The sequence below is a fragment of the Theropithecus gelada genome, chromosome 9, assembly GCF_003255815.1.
Source record: "Theropithecus gelada isolate Dixy chromosome 9, Tgel_1.0, whole genome shotgun sequence".
Classification (NCBI taxonomy): Eukaryota; Metazoa; Chordata; class Mammalia; order Primates; family Cercopithecidae; genus Theropithecus; species Theropithecus gelada.
The window spans coordinates 91,550,450-91,559,072 of NC_037677.1; positions in this window are offsets into that span (position 1 = coordinate 91,550,450).

Below are 8,623 nucleotides of genomic sequence, written 5' to 3' on the forward strand. Positions count from 1 at the left end.
CTGAACAATGAGATCACTTGGACTCAGGAAGGGGAACATCACACACCGGGGCCTATCATGGGGAGGGGGGAGGGGGGAGGGATTGCACTGGGAGTTATACCTGATGTAAATGACGAGTTGATGGGTGCAGCACACCAACATGGCACAAGTATACATATGTAACAAACCTGCACGTTATGCACATGTACCCTACAACTTAAAGTACAATAATAATAAATAAATTAAAAAAAATAAAAATTAATTTAGTTAATAATTCCAGCGCCAGCTGAGAAAAATAGGGGTCAAAAAACTTTGATTTTTACCACCTTTAAAATGTGAGTGAGTTCAGATCATGGTAAATAGTGATTTAATTCCTGACTCAGATAGGTCTAAACTCCAAAAGAACTAAATCAGTTTATTTAGATAAAATAAGCCAATTTTCTCTTTTTAGAACAATAATTTGATTCCTTGAGAGATGCCCCTGCTCTGATCCTCATTTCTTCTGCTGAGACGAGGCTCCTGCCAAGACCTGTCTTTTCATGAAATGAAAGAAACAGGTAATTTGTTCTTCAAGAATGAGAGATTGATGACGCAGTACGTTAGAGCATCACCAATGTTGCAGTACAAGATTTTGTATTAGAATGTCAGTTTTCTAAATTCCCAGTTCAGTGACATCTCACATCCCATCCCATGTAATTCCCACTTCAGTACAAATTATCAAGAAGGTTTCAGCATTAAACCCTCTACAGTCATGGAGTGATACAAACCTCAACTTGACTAGTTGTGAATTAGAACAGGTTTTTAAAAAAATAATAGAATGTATTTTTTAGAGCAGTTTCAGGTTCCCAGCAATGCTAAGTGGAACGTACATAGTCCCCATAGACTTCCTCTAATCAGTGACACCTTGTCTCTCCCACAATCAGCAATTCTTATCAGTGTGGTTCATTAGTTATAGTCAACTAAACAACAAGCCATAATCATCAACCGAAGTTTATAGTTTACACAGGTCTCACCCTTTGTATTGTACTTCTGTTGGTTTTGACTAATGTAGAATGACATGTATCCACCATTGTAGCATCATATAGAATATATTCACTGCCCTAAAAATCCTCTGTACTCTATTTGTCTCTCGTTTCTCTCCAAGCCCTTGGTAACAAGTGAACATTCTAGTATTTTCATAGTTTTTTCCTTTACCACATTATTGTATGGTTGGAATCATATAGTATTTAGTCTTATCAAGATTGGTTCTTTCCTTTATTAATATTCATAAGGTTCTTCCATGTCTTCTCATGCCTTGAAAACTCATTTCTCTTTACCACTAAATAATAATTCAGTAATATTCTTTTGTATTAATGCACCACCATTTGTTTATCTGTTCATCTATTGAAGAATATCTTGGTTGCTTCCAGTTCTGGGAAATAATAAATAAAGCTACTATAAATGTCCATGTGGAAGTTTTTGCATGGATGTAAGTTTTCAACTTTTTTGACAAATATCAAGGAACACAATTGCTAGAACATATGGTAAGTATATTTCAGTTTTGTAAGAAACTACCAAACTCTCTAACAATGTGTCTGTAACATTTTGCATTCTTACCACCAACGACTAAAAGTTCCCATTGCTCCACATCCTTGCCAACTTTTTATCAGTGTCCTTAATCACTGTATAGGTATGTGTCATTATTTTAGTTTGCAGATCCCTAATGATGTATGGTGTTGCACAGTTTTCATGCTTATTTGACATCTGTATGTCTTATAGGGTGTGATGTCTGTTCAGACCTTTTGCTGATGTTTATAAAAAGGATGTCCAATGTTATATTATTGACCTTAAGAGTTCTTTGTGACTCTTTTATATACATAACAGTCTTTTATAAGGTATATCTTTGGGGACTATTTCCTCTCATCTAGCTTTCATTCTAACTCCTTGACAGGTTTTTCTCCTCTTTTTTTTTAGAGTAGAAGTTTTTAATTCGATGAAGTCCAGCTTATTGGTTCTTTATTTAATGGATTGTATATTTGTTGTGGTATTTAAAAAAAATTTCCAGATCAAGATTATCTAGATTTTCTCCTATGTTATCTTCTTAGGATCTTATAGTTTTTGTCTTACATTAATTTCTATGAACTATTTTGAGTTAACTTTTGTGAATAGGATAAGGTCTACATCTAGATTTTTATTTTTCAAAAAAAAAAAAGGTTTAAGACATGGTAACTTAATTAAACTAAAAAGCTTATGCACAGCAAATAAACAATTAACAGAGTAAACACACAATCTATAGCATGGGAGAAGATATTTGCAAACTCTGCATCCAAAAAGGGCTTATTTGGAATCTATAAATAACTCAAACTCAATAAGATAAAACAAGTAATCCCATTAAAAATTGGGCAAAATTCCATTTGTCTTTAGCTATTGTTTCATTTCTCTTTAAGGTTTTAGTCATGACCTCTTTGCCTAGGTTCATGTCAGGGAGCTTTTCCTAGGTTTGCTTCTAGGATTTTTATGGTTTCAGGTCTTACATTTAAGTCTTTAATCTATCTTGAGTTAATTTTTATATACAGTGAGAGGTAGGGATTCAATATTATGCTTCTGCATAAGGCAATTCAAATTTCCTGGCACCCATTTCTTAAATAGGATGTCCTTTCCACAGTGTATATTTTGATCAACTTTGCCAAAGATCTGTTGACTGTAGGTACGGAGCCTTTATTTGTGGATTCCCTTCGTTCTTGTGGAATAATGACTTTAGTTTATTTTTTGTAACAATTAGATTAGAGGGTACCTCTTTATTTTGGATTTTTTTATTTTTAAAAGAGAAAAAACTGTTTTGGTATTTATTCTTTTCAAAATGTTTATTATGTTTATTTAGTATGAGTCACTTTTTTTTGGTTTGGTCTGGTTTTTTGTGGCCTCATGTATGAGTCAAGTTTAAAATAACGGCCTCTTGGGACTCCTGGCAACATGGCCACATAAGAACAGCTCCAGTCTGTAGCTCCCAGTGAGCTCAACGCAGAAGGCAGGTGATTTCTGAATTGGCAACTGAGGTACCCAGTTCATCTCATTGGCACTGGTTAGAGAGTGGGTGCAGCCAACGGAGGCAAGCCAAAGTAGGGTGGGGCGTCACCTCAGCCAGGAAGTGCAAGGGGATGGAGAACTCCCTCCCCTAGCCAAGGGAATCCTTGAGGGACTGTGCTGTGAGGAATGGTGCACCCCGACCCAAATATTATGCTTTTCCCATGGTCTTCACAACCCACAGACCAGGAGAGTCCCTAGGATGCCTACACCACCAGGGTCCTGGTTTTCGAGCACAAAACTGGGTGACCATTTGGGCAGACACCAAGCTAGCTGCAGGAGTTTTTCTCATATGCCAGTGGTGCCTGGAACACCAGTGAGACAGAACAATTCACTCCCCTGGAAAGGGGGCTGAAGCCAGAGAACTCAGTGGTCTAGCTCGGTGAATCTTACCCCCATGGAGGCTAGCAAGCTAAGACCCACTCCATTGGCTTGAAATTCTTGCTGCCAGCACAGCATTCTGAGGTCTACCAGAGACGCTCAAGCATGGTGGAAGCAGGAGTGTTCGCCATTAGTGAGGCTTGAGTAGGCAGTGTTCCCCTCACAGCCTAAACAAAACCACTGGGAAGTTCCAAGTGGGCGGAGCCCTCTGCAGCTTAGCGAAGCTGCCAGACGTTTCTCTCTAGATTTTTGCTAGATATTTGCTCATAGCCAGACTGCCTCTCTAGATTCCTCCTCTTTGGGCAGGGCATCACTGGAAAAAAAAAAAAAAATGGCAGCAGCCCTAGTCAGGGACTTATAGATAAAATTCCCATCTCTCTGGGACAGAGTACCTGGGGGCAGGGGCGGCTGTGAGTGCAGCTTCAGCAAACTTAAATGTCCCTGCTTGCCGATTCTGTGCAGCGGATCACCCAGCACAGCACTCAAGCTTGGCTGACAGTCAGATTGCCTCCTCAAGTGGATCCCTGAGAGGAGACACTTCCCAGCAGGGGTCAACAGACACCTCACACAGGAGAGCTCTGGCTGGCTTCTGGTGGGTGCCCCTCCAAGATGAAGCTTCCAGAGGAAGGAACAGCCAGCAATCTTTGTTGTTCTGAAGCCTCCCCTGGTGATATGCAGGAAAACAGGGTCCGAAGTAGGCCTCCAGCAAACCTCAGCAGACCTGCAGCAGAGGGGCTGGACTGTTAGAAGGAGAACTAACAAACAGAAAGGAATAGCACCAACATCAACAAAAAGGACATCCACTCAGAACCCCATATGAAGGTCACCACCATCAAAGACCAAAGGTAGATAAATCCATGAAGTTGGGAGGAAACCACTGTAAAAAGGCTGAAAATTCCAAAAACAGAATGCCTCTTTTCCACTAAAGCATCACAACTCCTCACCAGCAAGGGAACAAAACTGGATGGAGAATGAGTTTCACGAATTGACAGAAGTAGGCTTCAGAAGGTGGATAATAACAAACTCCTCCAAGCTAAAGGAGCACGTTCTAACCCAATGTAAAGAAGGTAACAAACTTGAAAAAATGATAGAGGAATTGCTAACTAGAATAACCAGTTTATAGAACACAAGTGACCTGATGCAGCTGAAAAACACAGCACGAGAACTTCATGAAGCATATGCAAGTTTCAATACCTGAAATGATCAAGTGGAAGAAGGGATATCAGAGATTGAAGATAAACTTAATGAAATAAAGTGTGAAAACAGCATTAGAGAGAAAAGAATGAAAAGGAACACACAAAGCCTTCAAGAAATATGGGACTATATGAAAAGAAGAAATCTACATTTGATTGGTGTACTTGAAAGTGATGTGGAGAATGGAACTAAGTTTGAAAACACTCTTCAAGATATTATCCAGGAGAACTTCCCCAACCCAGACAGGCAGACCAACATTCAAATTCAAAAAATACAGTCAACACCACAAAGATACTCCTCAAGAACAGCAACCCCAAGAAACATGATCATCAGATTGACCAAGCTTGAAATGAAGGAAAATATGTTAAGGGCAGCCAGAGAAAAAGGTAGGGTTACCAACAAATGGAAGCCAATCAGACTAACAGTGAATCTCTCTGCAGAAAACTTACAAGCCAGAAGAGAGTGGGGGCCAATATTCAACATTCTTAAAGAAAAGAATTTTAAAACCATATTCAGCCAAACAGATTCATAAGCAAAGGAGAAATAAAATACTTTACAGACAAGCAAATGCTGAGAGATTTTGACACCACTAGGACTGCCTTACAAGACCTCCTGAAGGAAGCACTAAGTGTGGATAGGAACAACTGGTACCAGCCACTGCAAAAACATACCAAGTTGTAAAGACCATCGACACTATGAAGATACTGCATCAACTAATGGACAAAATGACCAGCTAGCATCATAATGACAGGATCAAATTCACACATGACAATATTAACCTTAAATGGAAATGTATTAAATTCCCCAATTAAAAGACACAGACTGGAAGATTGGATAAAGTGTCAAGACCCATCAGTGTCTGTATTCAGGAGAACCATTTCACACGCAAAGACACACATAGGCTCAAAATAAAGGGATGGAGGAACATTTACTGAGCAAATGGAAAGCAGAAAAAAAGTACGGGTTGCAATTCTAGTATTTGATAAAACAGTCTTTACACCAACAAAGATCAAAAGAGTCAAAGAAGGGCATTACATAATGGTAAAGAGATCAATGCAATAAGAAGAGTTAACTATACTAAATATATATGCCCCCAATAGAGGAGCACCTAGATTCATAAAGCAAGTTCTTAAAGACCTACAAAGAGACTTAGGCACCAAAACATTGATGTAAATGACGAGTTGATGGGTGCTGACGAGTTGATGGGTGCAGCACACCAACATGGCACAAGTATATATATGTAACAAACCTGCACGTTATGCACATGTACCTTAGAAATTAAAGTATAATAATAATAATAATAATAATAATAATAATAATAAAGTAGGAGACTTTAACCCCCAACTGTCAATATTAGACAGATGAATGACAGAAAATTACCAAGGATATTCAGGACTTGAACTCAGTTCTGGACCAAGTGGACCTAATAAGCATCTACAGAACTCTCCACCCCAAATCAACAGAATATACGTTCTTCTCAGCACCACATCACACTTATTCTAAAATTGACCACATAATTAAAAATAAAATACTACCCAGCAATTGCAGAAGAATGGAAATCATAAGAAACAGTCTCTCAGACCATGGTGCAATCAAATTAGAACTCAGGATTAAGAAGATCACTCAAAACCACACAACTACATGGAAAATTAACAACCTGCTCCTGAATGACTATTGGGTAAATAAAGAAATAAAGACAGAAATAATAATAGTCTTTAAAACCAATGAGAACAAAGACACAAGGTGGTAGACTCTCTGGGACACATTTAAAACAGTGTGTAGAGGTAAATTTATAGCACTAAATGCCCACAAGAGAAAGCAGAAAGATCTAACATCAACACCCTAACATCATATTAAAAGAACTAGAGAAGCAAGAGTAAACACATTCAAAAGCTGGCAGAAGACAAGAAATAACTAAGATCAAGCAGAACTGACATAAGTAGAGAACCAAAAAATTCTTCAAAAAATCAATGAATACAAATCCAAGAGTTGGCTTTTAAAAAGATCAACACAATAGATAGACTGCTAAAGAAGAAAAGAGAAAAGAATCAAATAAACACCATAAAAAATGATAAAGGGGACATCACCACTGACTTCACAGAAATACAAACTACCATCAGAGAATACTATAAACCTCTATGCAAATAAACTAGAAAATCTAGAAGAGATGGGTAAATTCCTGGACACATAAACCCATCCAATTCTAAACTAGGAAGAAGTCGAATCCTTGAATAGACCAATAATAAGTTTTAAAATTGAAGCAGTAATAGCCTTCCAAAAAAAACCACCCAGGACCAGAAGGATTCACAGCCAAATTCTACCAGAGATACAAGGAGGAGCTGGTACCATTCCTTCTGAAACTATTCCAAATCATAGAAAAAGAGGGAATCCTCCCTAACTTATTTTATGAGGCCAGCATCATACTGATAACAAAACCTGGCAGAGACACAACAGAAGAAGAAAATTTCAGGTCAATATCCCCGATGAACCTTGATGCGAAAATCCTCAATAAAATACTGGCAAACCAAATCCAGCAGCACATCAACAAGCTTATCCATCACGACCAAGTGACCTCATAACTGAGATGCAAGGCGGGTTGAACATATGCAAATCAATACGTAACCCATCACATGAACAGAACCAATGACAAAAACCACATGATTATCACGTTAGATGCAGAAAAGGCCTTCAATAAAATTCAACACCCCTTCATGCTAAATACTCTGAATAAACTAGATATTGATGGAACGTATCTCAAAATAAGAAGAGCTATTTATGACAAATGCACAGCCAATATCATAATAAATGGGCAAAAACTGGAAGCATTCCCTTTGAAAACCAGCACAAGACAAGGATGCTCTCCCTCTCACCACTCCTATGCAACATAGTATTAGAAGTTTTGGCCAGGGCAATCAGGCAATAGAAAGAAATAAAGGGTATTCAAATAGGAAGAGAGGAAGTCAAATTGTCTCTGTTTACAGATGACACGATTGTATATTAAGAAACCCCATCATTTCAGCCCCAAATTTCAGCCCTTAAGCTGACAAGCAACTTTAGCAAAGTCTCAGGATACAAAATCAATGGGCAAAATCACAAGCATTCCTACACACCAATAACAGACAAACAGAGAGCCAAATCATGAGTGAACTCCCATTCACAATTGCTACAAAGAGAATTAAATATCTAGGAATACAACTCACAAGGGATGTGAAGGACCTCTTCAAGGAGAACTACAAACCACTGCTCAAGGAAATAAGAGAGGACACAAACAAATGAAAAAACATTCCATGCTCATGGATAGAAGGAATCAATATCATGAAAATGGCCATACTGCCCAAAGTAATTTATAGATTCAATGCTATCCTTATCAAGCTACCATTGACTTTCTTCACAGAATTGGAAAAAACTACTTTAAATTCATATGGAAACAAAAAAGAACTCGCATAAGCAAGACAATCCTAAGCAAAAAGAACAAAACAAGAGTCATCACACTACCTGACTTCAAACTATACTACAAGTCTACAGTAACCAAAACAGCATGGTACTGGTACCAATACAGGTATATAGACCAATGGAACAAAATAGAGATATCAAATATAACACCACAAATCTACAACCATCTGATCTTTGACAAACCTGAAAAAAACAAGCAATGGGAAAAGGATTCCCTATTTAATAAATGGTGTTGGGAAAATTGCCTAGCCATGTGATGAAAACTGATACTGGACCCCTTCTTTACACCTTATACAAAAATCAACTCAAGATCGATTAAAGCCTTAAATGTAAGTCCTAACACCATAAGAAGCCTAGAAGAAAACCTAGGCAATACCATTCAGGACAAAGGCATGAGCATAGACTGTATGACTAAAACACCAAAAGCTATGACAACAAATCCATAATTGACAAATAGGATCTAATTAAACGAAAGAGCTTCTGCACAGCAAAAGAAACTATCAGCAGAGTGAACAGGCAACCTATGGAATGGGAGAAAATATTTGTAATCTAT